Source organism: Mixophyes fleayi, chromosome 4 (genome assembly GCF_038048845.1).
Source record: "Mixophyes fleayi isolate aMixFle1 chromosome 4, aMixFle1.hap1, whole genome shotgun sequence".
NCBI classification, from domain to species: Eukaryota; Metazoa; Chordata; class Amphibia; order Anura; family Limnodynastidae; genus Mixophyes; species Mixophyes fleayi.
Window position 1 is genome coordinate 36,504,188 of NC_134405.1, and position 17,652 is coordinate 36,521,839.

The 17,652-nt window shown below is 55.6% G+C and overlaps 1 pseudogene; it reads left to right on the plus strand.

The window, feature by feature from the left end:
* The first annotated feature begins 309 nt into the window (after window positions 1-309).
* LOC142151191 (uncharacterized) overlaps window positions 310-17,652 on the plus strand; it is a 282,776-nt pseudogene continuing 265,433 nt past the window's right edge.

Here is a 17,652-nt window from a genome sequence, read left to right on the forward strand (position 1 = left end):
GGGACACGGGGGAGGAGACTGGGCGGGGACACGGGGAGGAGACTGGGCGGGGACACGGGGAGGAGACTGGGCGGGGATACGGGGAGGAGACTGGGCGGGGACACGGGGAGGAGACTGGGCGGGGATACGGGGAGGAGACTGGACGGGGATGAGGGAGATATGACTGGGCGGGGACACGGGGGAGGAGACTGGGCGGGGATGAGGGAGATGAGACTGGGCGGTGACACGAGGAGGGACCTGTATTTTAGGAGCTGAGAGATGAGACGTTAATGTGCCGGAGATTCTCCTGACGTCATCGAGTCACGTGACTATCGATGAACGTAAGAGAACTCCGGGGCAACAAGTTCTCATCTCTGAGCTCCTGATGTCCGGTCCCCTCCCCCGTCACGTGGTCTCTCGGCCACAGACAAGACGCAGGTGGGAGCCGCCGGTAATTATACGGGGGGGAGTGTTGTGTCCGGTTATACAGCACCGTCTGTATATGTGGCCCCATCATCTGGTTATGGGGCCCCTGAGTGTCAGCAGTGCACGTCTGGGGGGCTGTGTTAGGAAGTAGTTGGGTCTATAGTGTTTGCAGTGGATGTGATGTGTAGGAGGAGGGGGGAGCACTGACCAGGAACTTATACACAAGATAACGGGGAAGAGAGAGAGTGCAGAGGGGGAGAGAAAGCAGCAGAGACGCTGGATGGTGATCACAGCTGAGGGCTCCTGTACACAGCAGAACAAGTGACTGTGTCACACACAGACTGATGTTATTGTCTGTACAGCTGTATTCCTGCTCTGTATTCTTATTATTATACTCTTACTATAGTCACCTCTATCAGTGCTCTCCCCAAGTCATACAGTCACCGGGTCACATGGTTAGGGATGGGGTCATACAGTCACCGGGTCACACGGTTAGGGATGGGGTCATACAGTCACCGGGTCACACGGTTAGGGATGGGGTCATACAGTCACCGGGTCACATGGTTAGGGATGGGGTCATACAGTCACCGGGTCACATGGTTAGGGATGGGGTCATACAGTCCCCGGGTCACATGGTTAGGGATGGGGTCATACAGTCACCGGGTCACATGGTTAGGGATGGGGTCATACAGTCACCGGGTCACACGGTTAGGGATGGGGTCATACAGTCACCGGGTCACATGGTTAGGGATGGGGTCATACAGTCACCGGGTCACATGGTTAGGGATGGGGTCATACAGTCACAGGGTCACATGGTTAGGGATGGGGTCATACAGTCTCCGGGTCACATGGTTAGGGATGGGGTCATACAGTCACCGGGTCACACGGTTAGGGATGGGGTCATACAGTCACTGGGTCACATGGTTAGGGATGGGGTCATACAGTCACCGGGTCATATGGTTAGGGATGGGGTCATAAAGTCACCAGGTCACACGGTTAGGGATGGGGTCATACACTCTCTGGGTCACACGGTTAGGGATGGGGTGATACAGTCACCGGGTCACATGGTTAGGGATGGGGTCATACAGTCACCGGGTCACATGGTTAGGGATGGGGTCATACAGTCCCCGGGTCACATGGTTAGGGATGGGGTCATACAGTCACAGGATCACATGGTTAGGGATGGGGTCATACAGTCTCCGGGTCACATGGTTAGTGATGGGGTCATACAGTCACCGGGTCACACGGTTAGGGATGGGGTCATACAGTCAAATGGTTAGGGATGGGGTCATACAGTCACTGGGTCACATGGTTAGGGATGGGGTCATACAGTCACCGGGTCATATGGTTAGGGATGGGGTCACTGGGTCACATGGTTAGGGATGGGGTCATACAGTTACCGGGTCACATGGTTAGGGATGGGGTCATAAAGTCACCGGGTCACACGGTTAGGGATGGGGTCATACACTCTCTGGGTCACACGGTTAGGGATGGGGTCATACACTCACCGGGTCACACGGTTAGGGATGGGGTCATACAGTCACTGGGTCACACGGTTAGGGATGGGGTCATACAGTCACTGGGTCACACGGTTAAGGATGGGGTCATACAGTCACCGGGTCACATGGTTAGGGATGGGGTCATACAGTCACCGGGTCACACGGTTAGAGATGGGGTCATACAGTCACCGGGTCACATGGTTAGGGATGGGGTCATACAGTCACCGGGTCACACGGTTAGGCATGTGGTCATACAGTCACCGGGACACGGTTAGGAATGGGGTCATACAGTCACCGGGTCACACGGTTAAGCATGGGGTCATACAGTCACCGGGTCAAACGGTTAGGGATGGGGTCATACAGTCACCGGGTCACATGGTTAGGGTTGGGGTCATACAGTCACCGGGTCACACGGTTAGGGATGGGGTCATACAGTCACCGGGTCACACGGTTAGGGATGGGGTCATAAAGTCACCGGGTCACACGGTTAGGCATGTGGTCATACAGTCACCGGGACACACGGTTAGGGATGGGGTCATACAGTCACCGGGTCACATGGTTAGGGATGGGGTGATACAGACACCGGGTCACATGGTTAGGGATGGGGTCATACAGTCACCGGGTCACATGGTTAGGGATGGGGTCATACAGTCACCGGGTCACATGGTTAGGGATGGGGTCATACAGTCACAGGATCACATGGTTAGGGATGGGGTCATACAGTCTCCGGGTCACATGGTTAGGGATGGGGTCATACAGTCACCGGGTCACACGGTTAGGGATGGGGTCATACAGTCAAATGGTTAGGGATGGGGTCATACAGTCACTGGGTCACATGGTTAGGGATGGGGTCATACAGTCACCGGGTCATATGGTTAGGGATGGGGTCACTGGGTCACATGGTTAGGGATGGGGTCATACAGTTACCGGGTCACATGGTTAGGGATGGGGTCATAAAGTCACCGGGTCACACGGTTAGGGATGGGGTCATACACTCTCTGGGTCACACGGTTAGGGATGGGGTCATACAGTCACCGGGTCACACGGTTAGGGATGGGGTCATACAGTCACCGGGTCACATGGTTAGGGATGGGGTCATACAGTCACCGGATCACACGGTTAGAGATGGGGTCATACAGTCACCGGGTCACACGGTTAGGGATGGGGTCATACAGTCACCGGGTCACACGGTTAGGCATGTGGTCATACAGTCACCGGGACACGGTTAGGGATGGGGTCATACAGTCACCGGGTCACACGGTTAGGGATGGGGTCATACAGTCACCGGGTCACATGGTTAGGGATGGGGTCATACAGTCACCGGGTCACATGGTTAGGGATGGGGTCATACAGTCCCCGGGTCACATGGTTAGGGATGGGGTCATACAGTCACCGGGTCACATGGTTAGGGATGGGGTCATACAGTCACCGGGTCACACGGTTAGGGATGGGGTCATACAGTCACCGGGTCACATGGTTAGGGATGGGGTCATACAGTCACCGGGTCACATGGTTAGGGATGGGGTCATACAGTCACAGGGTCACATGGTTAGGGATGGGGTCATACAGTCTCCGGGTCACATGGTTAGGGATGGGGTCATACAGTCACCGGGTCACACGGTTAGGGATGGGGTCATACAGTCACTGGGTCACATGGTTAGGGATGGGGTCATACAGTCACCAGGTCATATGGTTAGGGATGGGGTCATAAAGTCACCAGGTCACACGGTTAGGGATGGGGTCATACACTCTCTGGGTCACACGGTTAGGGATGGGGTGATACAGTCACCGGGTCACATGGTTAGGGATGGGGTCATACAGTCACCTGGTCACATGGTTAGGGATGGGGTCATACAGTCCCCGGGTCACATGGTTAGGGATGGGGTCATACAGTCACAGGATCACATGGTTAGGGATGGGGTCATACAGTCTCCGGGTCACATGGTTAGTGATGGGGTCATACAGTCACCGGGTCACACGGTTAGGGATGGGGTCATACAGTCAAATGGTTAGGGATGGGGTCATACAGTCACTGGGTCACATGGTTAGGGATGGGGTCATACAGTCACTGGGTCACATGGTTAGGGATGGGGTCATACAGTTACCGGGTCACATGGTTAGGGATGGGGTCATAAAGTCACCGGGTCACACGGTTAGGGATGGGGTCATACACTCTCTGGGTCACACGGTTAGGGATGGGGTCATACACTCACCGGGTCACACGGTTAGGGATGGGGTCATACAGTCACTGGGTCACACGGTTAGGGATGGGGTCATACAGTCACTGGGTCACACGGTTAAGGATGGGGTCATACAGTCACCGGGTCACATGGTTAGGGATGGGGTCATACAGTCACCGGGTCACACGGTTAGAGATGGGGTCATACAGTCACCGGGTCACATGGTTAGGGATGGGGTCATACAGTCACCGGGTCACACGGTTAGGCATGTGGTCATACAGTCACCGGGACACGGTTAGGAATGGGGTCATACAGTCACCGGGTCACACGGTTAAGCATGGGGTCATACAGTCACCGGGTCACACGGTTAGGGATGGGGTCATACAGTCACCGGGTCACACGGTTAGGGTTGGGGTCATACAGTCACCGGGTCACACGGTTAGGGATGGGGTCATACAGTCACCGGGTCACACGGTTAGGGATGGGGTCATAAAGTCACCGGGTCACACGGTTAGGCATGTGGTCATACAGTCACCGGGACACACGGTTAGGGATGGGGTCATACAGTCACCGCGTCACATGGTTAGGGATGGGGTGATACAGTCACCGGGTCACATGGTTAGGGATGGGGTCATACAGTCACCGGGTCACATGGTTAGGGATGGGGTCATACAGTCACCGGGTCACATGGTTAGGGATGGGGTCATACAGTCACCGGGTCACATGGTTAGGGATGGGGTCATACAGTCACAGGATCACATGGTTAGGGATGGGGTCATACAGTCTCCGGGTCACATGGTTAGGGATGGGGTCATACAGTCACCGGGTCACACGGTTAGGGATGGGGTCATACAGTCAAATGGTTAGGGATGGGGTCATACAGTCACTGGGTCACATGGTTAGGGATGGGGTCATACAGTCACCGGGTCATATGGTTAGGGATGGGGTCACTGGGTCACATGGTTAGGGATGGGGTCATACAGTTACCGGGTCACATGGTTAGGGATGGGGTCATAAAGTCACCGGGTCACACGGTTAGGGATGGGGTCATACACTCTCTGGGTCACACGGTTAGGGATGGGGTCATACAGTCACCGGGTCACACGGTTAGGGATGGGGTCATACAGTCACCGGGTCACATGGTTAGGGATGGGGTCATACAGTCACCGGATCACACGGTTAGAGATGGGGTCATACAGTCACCGGGTCACACGGTTAGGGATGGGGTCATACAGTCACCGGGTCACACGGTTAGGCATGTGGTCATACAGTCACCGGGACACGGTTAGGGATGGGGTCATACAGTCACCGGGTCACACGGTTAGGGATGGGGTCATACAGTCACCGGGTCACATGGTTAGGGATGGGGTCATACAGTCACCGGGTCACACGGTTAGAGATGGGGTCATACAGTCACCGGGTCACACGGTTAGGGATGGGGTCATACAGTCACCGGGTCACACGGTTAGGCATGTGGTCATACAGTCACCAGGACACACGGTTAGGGATGGGGTCATACAGTCACCGGGTCACACGGTTAAGCATGGGGTCATACAGTCACCGGGTCACACGGTTAGGGATGGGGTCATACAGTCACATGGTTAGGGATGGGGTCATACAGTCACCGGGTCACACGGTTAGGCATGTGGTCATACAGTCACCGGGACACGGTTAGGGATGGGGTCATACAGTCACCGGGTCACACGGTTAAGCATGGGGTCATACAGTCACCGGGTCACACGGTTAGGGATGGGGTCATACAGTCACCGGGTCACATGGTTAGGGTTGGGGTCATACAGTCACCGGGTCACACGGTTAGGGATGAGGTCATACAGTCACCGGGTCACACGGTTAGGGATGGGGTCATACAGTCACCGGGTCACACGGTTAGGCATGTGGTCATACAGTCACCAGGACACACGGTTAGGGATGGGGTCATACAGTCACCGGGTCACACGGTTAAGCATGGGGTCATACAGTCACCGGGTCACACGGTTAGGCATGTGGTCATACAGTCACCGGGACACGGTTAGGAATGGGGTCATACAGTCACCGGGTCACACGGTTAAGCATGGGGTCATACAGTCACCGGGTCACACGGTTAGGGATGGGGTCATACAGTCACCGGGTCACACGGTTAGGGTTGGGGTCATACAGTCACCGGGTCACACGGTTAGGGATGGGGTCATACAGTCACCGGGTCACACGGTTAGGGATGGGGTCATAAAGTCACCGGGTCACACGGTTAGGCATGTGGTCATACAGTCACCGGGACACACGGTTAGGGATGGGGTCATACAGTCACCGGGTCACATGGTTAGGGATGGGGTGATACAGTCACCGGGTCACATGGTTAGGGATGGGGTCATACAGTCACCGGGTCACATGGTTAGGGATGGGGTCATACAGTCACCGGGTCACATGGTTAGGGATGGGGTCATACAGTCACAGGATCACATGGTTAGGGATGGGGTCATACAGTCTCCGGATCACATGGTTAGGGATGGGGTCATACAGTCACCGGGTCACACGGTTAGGGATGGGGTCATACAGTCACTGGGTCACATGGTTAGGGATGGGGTCATACAGTCACCGGGTCATATGGTTAGGGATGGGGTCACTGGGTCACATGGTTAGGGATGGGGTCATACAGTTACCGGGTCACATGGTTAGGGATGGGGTCATAAAGTCACCGGGTCACACGGTTAGGGATGGGGTCATACACTCTCTGGGTCACACGGTTAGGGATGGGGTCATACAGTCACCGGGTCACACGGTTAGGGATGGGGTCATACAGTCACCGGGTCACATGGTTAGGGATGGGGTCATACAGTCACCGGATCACACGGTTAGAGATGGGGTCATACAGTCACCGGGTCACACGGTTAGGGATGGGGTCATACAGTCACCGGGTCACACGGTTAGGCATGTGGTCATACAGTCACCGGGACACGGTTAGGGATGGGGTCATACAGTCACCGGGTCACACGGTTAGGGATGGGGTCATACAGTCACCGGGTCACATGGTTAGGGATGGGGTCATACAGTCACCGGGTCACACGGTTAGAGATGGGGTCATACAGTCACGGGTCACACGGTTAGGGATGGGGTCATACAGTCACCGGGTCACACGGTTAGGCATGTGGTCATACAGTCACCAGGACACACGGTTAGGGATGGGGTCATACAGTCACCGGGTCACACGGTTAAGCATGGGGTCATACAGTCACCGGGTCACACGGTTAGGGATGGGGTCATACAGTCACATGGTTAGGGATGGGGTCATACAGTCACCGGGTCACACGGTTAGGCATGTGGTCATACAGTCACCGGGACACGGTTAGGGATGGGGTCATACAGTCACCGGGTCACACGGTTAAGCATGGGGTCATACAGTCACCGGGTCACACGGTTAGGGATGGGGTCATACAGTCACCGGGTCACATGGTTAGGGTTGGGGTCATACAGTCACCGGGTCACACGGTTAGGGATGAGGTCATACAGTCACCGGGTCACACGGTTAGGGATGGGGTCATACAGTCACCGGGTCACACGGTTAGGCATGTGGTCATACAGTCACCAGGACACACGGTTAGGGATGGGGTCATACAGTCACCGGGTCACACGGTTAAGCATGGGGTCATACAGTCACCGGGTCACACGGTTAGGGATGGGGTCATACAGTCACATGGTTAGGGATGGGGTCATACAGTCACCTTGTCACACGGTTAGGGATGGGGTCATACAGTCACATGGTTAGGGATGGGGTCATACAGTCACTGGGTCACATGGTTAGGGATGGGGTCATACAGTCACCGGGTCATATGGTTAGGGATGGGGTCACTGGGTCACATGGTTAGGGATGGGGTCATACAGTTACCGGGTCACATGGTTAGGGATGGGGTCATAAAGTCACCGGGTCACACGGTTAGGGATGGGGTCATACACTCTCTGGGTCACACGGTTAGGGATGGGGTCATACACTCACCGGGTCACACGGTTAGGGATGGGGTCATACAGTCACTGGGTCACACGGTTAGGGATGGGGTCATACAGTCACCGGGTCACACGGTTAGGGATGGGGTCATACAGTCACCGGGTCACATGGTTAGGGATGGGGTCATACAGTCACCGGGTCACACGGTTAGGGATGGGGTCATACAGTCACCGGGTCACATGGTTAGGGATGGGGTCATACAGTCACCGGGTCACACGGTTAGAGATGGGGTCATACAGTCACCGGGTCACACGGTTAGGGATGGGGTCATACAGTCACTGGGTCACATGGTTAGGGATGGGGTCATACAGTCACCGGGTCATATGGTTAGGGATGGGGTCACTGGGTCACATGGTTAGGGATGGGGTCATACAGTTACCGGGTCACATGGTTAGGGATGGGGTCATAAAGTCACCGGGTCACACGGTTAGGGATGGGGTCATACACTCTCTGGGTCACACGGTTAGGGATGGGGTCATACACTCACCGGGTCACACGGTTAGGGATGGGGTCATACAGTCACTGGGTCACACGGTTAGGGATGGGGTCATACAGTCACTGGGTCACACGGTTAAGGATGGGGTCATACAGTCACCGGGTCACATGGTTAGGGATGGGGTCATACAGTCACCGGGTCACACGGTTAGAGATGGGGTCATACAGTCACCGGGTCACACGGTTAAGCATGGGGTCATACAGTCACCGGGTCACACGGTTAGGGATGGGGTCATACAGTCACCGGGTCACACGGTTAGGGATGGGGTCATACAGTCACCGGGTCACACGGTTAGGGATGGGGTCATACAGTCACCGGGTCACACGGTTAGGGATGGGGTCATAAAGTCACCGGGTCACACGGTTAGGCATGTGGTCATACAGTCACCGGGTCACACGGTTAGGCATGTGGTCATACAGTCACCGGGACACACGGTTAGGGATGGGGTCATACAGTCACCGGGTCACATGGTTAGGGATGGGGTGATACAGTCACCGGGTCACATGGTTAGGGATGGGGTCATACAGTCACCGGGTCACATGGTTAGGGATGGGGTCATACAGTCACCGGGTCACATGGTTAGGGATGGGGTCATACAGTCACAGGATCACATGGTTAGGGATGGGGTCATACAGTCTCCGGGTCACATGGTTAGGGATGGGGTCATACAGTCACCGGGTCACACGGTTAGGGATGGGGTCATACAGTCAAATGGTTAGGGATGGGGTCATACAGTCACTGGGTCACATGGTTAGGGATGGGGTCATACAGTCACCGGGTCATATGGTTAGGGATGGGGTCACTGGGTCACATGGTTAGGGATGGGGTCATACAGTTACCGGGTCACATGGTTAGGGATGGGGTCATAAAGTCACCGGGTCACACGGTTAGGGATGGGGTCATACACTCTCTGGGTCACACGGTTAGGGATGGGGTCATACACTCACCGGGTCACACGGTTAGGGATGGGGTCATACAGTCACTGGGTCACACGGTTAGGGATGGGGTCATACAGTCACTGGGTCACACGGTTAAGGATGGGGTCATACAGTCACCGGGTCACATGGTTAGGGATGGGGTCATACAGTCACCGGGTCACACGGTTAGAGATGGGGTCATACAGTCACCGGGTCACATGTTAGGGATGGGGTCATACAGTCACCGGGTCACACGGTTAGGCATGTGGTCATACAGTCACCGGGACACGGTTAGGAATGGGGTCATACAGTCACCGGGTCACACGGTTAAGCATGGGGTCATACAGTCACCGGGTCAAACGGTTAGGGATGGGGTCATACAGTCACCGGGTCACATGGTTAGGGTTGGGGTCATACAGTCACCGGGTCACACGGTTAGGGATGGGGTCATACAGTCACCGGGTCACACGGTTAGGGATGGGGTCATAAAGTCACCGGGTCACACGGTTAGGCATGTGGTCATACAGTCACCGGGACACACGGTTAGGGATGGGGTCATACAGTCACCGGGTCACATGGTTAGGGATGGGGTGATACAGACACCGGGTCACATGGTTAGGGATGGGGTCATACAGTCACCGGGTCACATGGTTAGGGATGGGGTCATACAGTCACCGGGTCACATGGTTAGGGATGGGGTCATACAGTCACAGGATCACATGGTTAGGGATGGGGTCATACAGTCTCCGGGTCACATGGTTAGGGATGGGGTCATACAGTCACCGGGTCACACGGTTAGGGATGGGGTCATACAGTCAAATGGTTAGGGATGGGGTCATACAGTCACTGGGTCACATGGTTAGGGATGGGGTCATACAGTCACCGGGTCATATGGTTAGGGATGGGGTCACTGGGTCACATGGTTAGGGATGGGGTCATACAGTTACCGGGTCACATGGTTAGGGATGGGGTCATAAAGTCACCGGGTCACACGGTTAGGGATGGGGTCATACACTCTCTGGGTCACACGGTTAGGGATGGGGTCATACAGTCACCGGGTCACACGGTTAGGGATGGGGTCATACAGTCACCGGGTCACATGGTTAGGGATGGGGTCATACAGTCACCGGATCACACGGTTAGAGATGGGGTCATACAGTCACCGGGTCACACGGTTAGGGATGGGGTCATACAGTCACCGGGTCACACGGTTAGGCATGTGGTCATACAGTCACCGGGACACGGTTAGGGATGGGGTCATACAGTCACCGGGTCACACGGTTAGGGATGGGGTCATACAGTCACCGGGTCACATGGTTAGGGATGGGGTCATACAGTCACCGGGTCACATGGTTAGGGATGGGGTCATACAGTCCCCGGGTCACATGGTTAGGGATGGGGTCATACAGTCACCGGGTCACATGGTTAGGGATGGGGTCATACAGTCACCGGGTCACACGGTTAGGGATGGGGTCATACAGTCACCGGGTCACATGGTTAGGGATGGGGTCATACAGTCACCGGGTCACATGGTTAGGGATGGGGTCATACAGTCACAGGGTCACATGGTTAGGGATGGGGTCATACAGTCTCCGGGTCACATGGTTAGGGATGGGGTCATACAGTCACCGGGTCACACGGTTAGGGATGGGGTCATACAGTCACTGGGTCACATGGTTAGGGATGGGGTCATACAGTCACCGGGTCATATGGTTAGGGATGGGGTCATAAAGTCACCAGGTCACACGGTTAGGGATGGGGTCATACACTCTCTGGGTCACACGGTTAGGGATGGGGTGATACAGTCACCGGGTCACATGGTTAGGGATGGGGTCATACAGTCACCGGGTCACATGGTTAGGGATGGGGTCATACAGTCCCCGGGTCACATGGTTAGGGATGGGGTCATACAGTCACAGGATCACATGGTTAGGGATGGGGTCATACAGTCTCCGGGTCACATGGTTAGTGATGGGGTCATACAGTCACCGGGTCACACGGTTAGGGATGGGGTCATACAGTCAAATGGTTAGGGATGGGGTCATACAGTCACTGGGTCACATGGTTAGGGATGGGGTCATACAGTCACCGGGTCATATGGTTAGGGATGGGGTCACTGGGTCACATGGTTAGGGATGGGGTCATACAGTTACCGGGTCACATGGTTAGGGATGGGGTCATAAAGTCACCGGGTCACACGGTTAGGGATGGGGTCATACACTCTCTGGGTCACACGGTTAGGGATGGGGTCATACACTCACCGGGTCACACGGTTAGGGATGGGGTCATACAGTCACTGGGTCACACGGTTAGGGATGGGGTCATACAGTCACTGGGTCACACGGTTAAGGATGGGGTCATACAGTCACCGGGTCACATGGTTAGGGATGGGGTCATAAAGTCACCGGGTCACACGGTTAGAGATGGGGTCATACAGTCACCGGGTCACATGGTTAGGGATGGGGTCATACAGTCACCGGGTCACACGGTTAGGCATGTGGTCATACAGTCACCGGGACACGGTTAGGAATGGGGTCATACAGTCACCGGGTCACACGGTTAAGCATGGGGTCATACAGTCACCGGGTCACACGGTTAGGGATGGGGTCATACAGTCACCGGGTCACACGGTTAGGGTTGGGGTCATACAGTCACCGGGTCACACGGTTAGGGATGGGGTCATACAGTCACCGGGTCACACGGTTAGGGATGGGGTCATAAAGTCACCGGGTCACACGGTTAGGCATGTGGTCATACAGTCACCGGGACACACGGTTAGGGATGGGGTCATACAGTCACCGCGTCACATGGTTAGGGATGGGGTGATACAGTCACCGGGTCACATGGTTAGGGATGGGGTCATATAGTCACCGGGTCACATGGTTAGGGATGGGGTCATACAGTCACCGGGTCACATGGTTAGGGATGGGGTCATACAGTCACAGGATCACATGGTTAGGGATGGGGTCATACAGTCTCCGGGTCACATGGTTAGGGATGGGGTCATACAGTCACCGGGTCACACGGTTAGGGATGGGGTCATACAGTCAAATGGTTAGGGATGGGGTCATACAGTCACTGGGTCACATGGTTAGGGATGGGGTCATACAGTCACCGGGTCATATGGTTAGGGATGGGGTCACTGGGTCACATGGTTAGGGATGGGGTCATACAGTTACCGGGTCACATGGTTAGGGATGGGGTCATAAAGTCACCGGGTCACACGGTTAGGGATGGGGTCATACACTCTCTGGGTCACACGGTTAGGGATGGGGTCATACAGTCACCGGGTCACACGGTTAGGGATGGGGTCATACAGTCACCGGGTCACATGGTTAGGGATGGGGTCATACAGTCACCGGATCACACGGTTAGAGATGGGGTCATACAGTCACCGGGTCACACGGTTAGGGATGGGGTCATACAGTCACCGGGTCACACGGTTAGGCATGTGGTCATACAGTCACCGGGACACGGTTAGGGATGGGGTCATACAGTCACCGGGTCACACGGTTAGGGATGGGGTCATACAGTCACCGGGTCACATGGTTAGGGATGGGGTCATACAGTCACCGGGTCACACGGTTAGAGATGGGGTCATACAGTCACCGGGTCACACGGTTAGGGATGGGGTCATACAGTCACCGGGTCACACGGTTAGGCATGTGGTCATACAGTCACCAGGACACACGGTTAGGGATGGGGTCATACAGTCACCGGGTCACACGGTTAAGCATGGGGTCATACAGTCACCGGGTCACACGGTTAGGGATGGGGTCATACAGTCACATGGTTAGGGATGGGGTCATACAGTCACCGGGTCACACGGTTAGGCATGTGGTCATACAGTCACCGGGACACGGTTAGGGATGGGGTCATACAGTCACCGGGTCACACGGTTAAGCATGGGGTCATACAGTCACCGGGTCACACGGTTAGGGATGGGGTCATACAGTCACCGGGTCACATGGTTAGGGTTGGGGTCATACAGTCACCGGGTCACACGGTTAGGGATGAGGTCATACAGTCACCGGGTCACACGGTTAGGGATGGGGTCATACAGTCACCGGGTCACACGGTTAGGCATGTGGTCATACAGTCACCAGGACACACGGTTAGGGATGGGGTCATACAGTCACCGGGTCACACGGTTAAGCATGGGGTCATACAGTCACCGGGTCACACGGTTAGGCATGTGGTCATACAGTCACCGGGACACGGTTAGGAATGGGGTCATACAGTCACCGGGTCACACGGTTAAGCATGGGGTCATACAGTCACCGGGTCACACGGTTAGGGATGGGGTCATACAGTCACCGGGTCACACGGTTAGGGTTGGGGTCATACAGTCACCGGGTCACACGGTTAGGGATGGGGTCATACAGTCACCGGGTCACACGGTTAGGGATGGGGTCATAAAGTCACCGGGTCACACGGTTAGGCATGTGGTCATACAGTCACCGGGACACACGGTTAGGGATGGGGTCATACAGTCACCGGGTCACATGGTTAGGGATGGGGTGATACAGTCACCGGGTCACATGGTTAGGGATGGGGTCATACAGTCACCGGGTCACATGGTTAGGGATGGGGTCATACAGTCACCGGGTCACATGGTTAGGGATGGGGTCATACAGTCACAGGATCACATGGTTAGGGATGGGGTCATACAGTCTCCGGATCACATGGTTAGGGATGGGGTCATACAGTCACCGGGTCACACGGTTAGGGATGGGGTCATACAGTCACTGGGTCACATGGTTAGGGATGGGGTCATACAGTCACCGGGTCATATGGTTAGGGATGGGGTCACTGGGTCACATGGTTAGGGATGGGGTCATACAGTTACCGGGTCACATGGTTAGGGATGGGGTCATAAAGTCACCGGGTCACACGGTTAGGGATGGGGTCATACACTCTCTGGGTCACACGGTTAGGGATGGGGTCATACAGTCACCGGGTCACACGGTTAGGGATGGGGTCATACAGTCACCGGGTCACATGGTTAGGGATGGGGTCATACAGTCACCGGATCACACGGTTAGAGATGGGGTCATACAGTCACCGGGTCACACGGTTAGGGATGGGGTCATACAGTCACCGGGTCACACGGTTAGGCATGTGGTCATACAGTCACCGGGACACGGTTAGGGATGGGGTCATACAGTCACCGGGTCACACGGTTAGGGATGGGGTCATACAGTCACCGGGTCACATGGTTAGGGATGGGGTCATACAGTCACCGGGTCACACGGTTAGAGATGGGGTCATACAGTCACCGGGTCACACGGTTAGGGATGGGGTCATACAGTCACCGGGTCACACGGTTAGGCATGTGGTCATACAGTCACCAGGACACACGGTTAGGGATGGGGTCATACAGTCACCGGGTCACACGGTTAAGCATGGGGTCATACAGTCACCGGGTCACACGGTTAGGGATGGGGTCATACAGTCACATGGTTAGGGATGGGGTCATACAGTCACCGGGTCACACGGTTAGGCATGTGGTCATACAGTCACCGGGACACGGTTAGGGATGGGGTCATACAGTCACCGGGTCACACGGTTAAGCATGGGGTCATACAGTCACCGGGTCACACGGTTAGGGATGGGGTCATACAGTCACCGGGTCACATGGTTAGGGTTGGGGTCATACAGTCACCGGGTCACACGGTTAGGGATGAGGTCATACAGTCACCAGGACACACGGTTAGGGATGGGGTCATACAGTCACCGGGTCACACGGTTAAGCATGGGGTCATACAGTCACCGGGTCACACGGTTAGGGATGGGGTCATACAGTCACATGGTTAGGGATGGGGTCATACAGTCACCTTGTCACACGGTTAGGGATGGGGTCATACAGTCACATGGTTAGGGATGGGGTCATACAGTCACTGGGTCACATGGTTAGGGATGGGGTCATACAGTCACCGGGTCATATGGTTAGGGATGGGGTCACTGGGTCACATGGTTAGGGATGGGGTCATACAGTTACCGGGTCACATGGTTAGGGATGGGGTCATAAAGTCACCGGGTCACACGGTTAGGGATGGGGTCATACACTCTCTGGGTCACACGGTTAGGGATGGGGTCATACACTCACCGGGTCACACGGTTAGGGATGGGGTCATACAGTCACTGGGTCACACGGTTAGGGATGGGGTCATACAGTCACCGGGTCACACGGTTAGGGATGGGGTCATACAGTCACCGGGTCACATGGTTAGGGATGGGGTCATACAGTCACCGGGTCACACGGTTAGGGATGGGGTCATACAGTCACCGGGTCACATGGTTAGGGATGGGGTCATACAGTCACCGGGTCACACGGTTAGAGATGGGGTCATACAGTCACCGGGTCACACGGTTAGGGATGGGGTCATACAGTCACTGGGTCACATGGTTAGGGATGGGGTCATACAGTCACCGGGTCATATGGTTAGGGATGGGGTCACTGGGTCACATGGTTAGGGATGGGGTCATACAGTTACCGGGTCACATGGTTAGGGATGGGGTCATAAAGTCACCGGGTCACACGGTTAGGGATGGGGTCATACACTCTCTGGGTCACACGGTTAGGGATGGGGTCATACACTCACCAGGTCACACGGTTAGGGATGGGGTCATACAGTCACTGGGTCACACGGTTAGGGATGGGGTCATACAGTCACTGGGTCACACGGTTAAGGATGGGGTCATACAGTCACCGGGTCACATGGTTAGGGATGGGGTCATACAGTCACCGGGTCACACGGTTAGAGATGGGGTCATACAGTCACCGGGTCACATGGTTAGGGATGGGGTCATACAGTCACCGGGTCACACGGTTAGGCATGTGGTCATACAGTCACCGGGACACGGTTAGGAATGGGGTCATACAGTCACCGGGTCACACGGTTAAGCATGGGGTCATACAGTCACCGGGTCACACGGTTAGGGATGGGGTCATACAGTCACCGGGTCACACGGTTAGGGATGGGGTCATACAGTCACCGGGTCACACGGTTAGGGATGGGGTCATACAGTCACCGGGTCACACGGTTAGGGATGGGGTCATAAAGTCACCGGGTCACACGGTTAGGCATGTGGTCATACAGTCACCGGGTCACACGGTTAGGCATGTGGTCATACAGTCACCGGGACACACGGTTAGGGATGGGGTCATACAGTCACCGGGTCACATGGTTAGGGATGGGGTGATACAGTCACCGGGTCACATGGTTAGGGATGGGGTCATACAGTCACCGGGTCACATGGTTAGGGATGGGGTCATACAGTCACCGGGTCACATGGTTAGGGATGGGGTCATACAGTCACAGGATCACATGGTTAGGGATGGGGTCATACAGTCTCCGGGTCACATGGTTAGGGATGGGGTCATACAGTCACCGGGTCACACGGTTAGGGATGGGGTCATACAGTCAAATGGTTAGGGATGGGGTCATACAGTCACTGGGTCACATGGTTAGGGATGGGGTCATACAGTCACCGGGTCATATGGTTAGGGATGGGGTCACTGGGTCACATGGTTAGGGATGGGGTCATACAGTTACCGGGTCACATGGTTAGGGATGGGGTCATAAAGTCACCGGGTCACACGGTTAGGGATGGGGTCATACACTCTCTGGGTCACACGGTTAGGGATGGGGTCATACAGTCACCGGGTCACACGGTTAGGGATGGGGTCATACAGTCACCGGGTCACATGGTTAGGGATGGGGTCATACAGTCACCGGATCACACGGTTAGAGATGGGGTCATACAGTCACCGGGTCACACGGTTAGGGATGGGGTCATACAGTCACCGGGTCACACGGTTAGGCATGTGGTCATACAGTCACCGGGACACGGTTAGGGATGGGGTCATACAGTCACCGGGTCACACGGTTAGGGATGGGGTCATACAGTCACCGGGTCACACGGTTAGGGATGGGGTCATACAGTCACCGGGTCACACGGTTAGAGATGGGGTCATACAGTCACCGGGTCACACGGTTAGGGATGGGGTCATACAGTCACCGGGTCACACGGTTAGGCATGTGGTCATACAGTCACCAGGACACACGGTTAGGGATGGGGTCATACAGTCACCGGGTCACACGGTTAAGCATGGGGTCATACAGTCACCGGGTCACACGGTTAGGGATGGGGT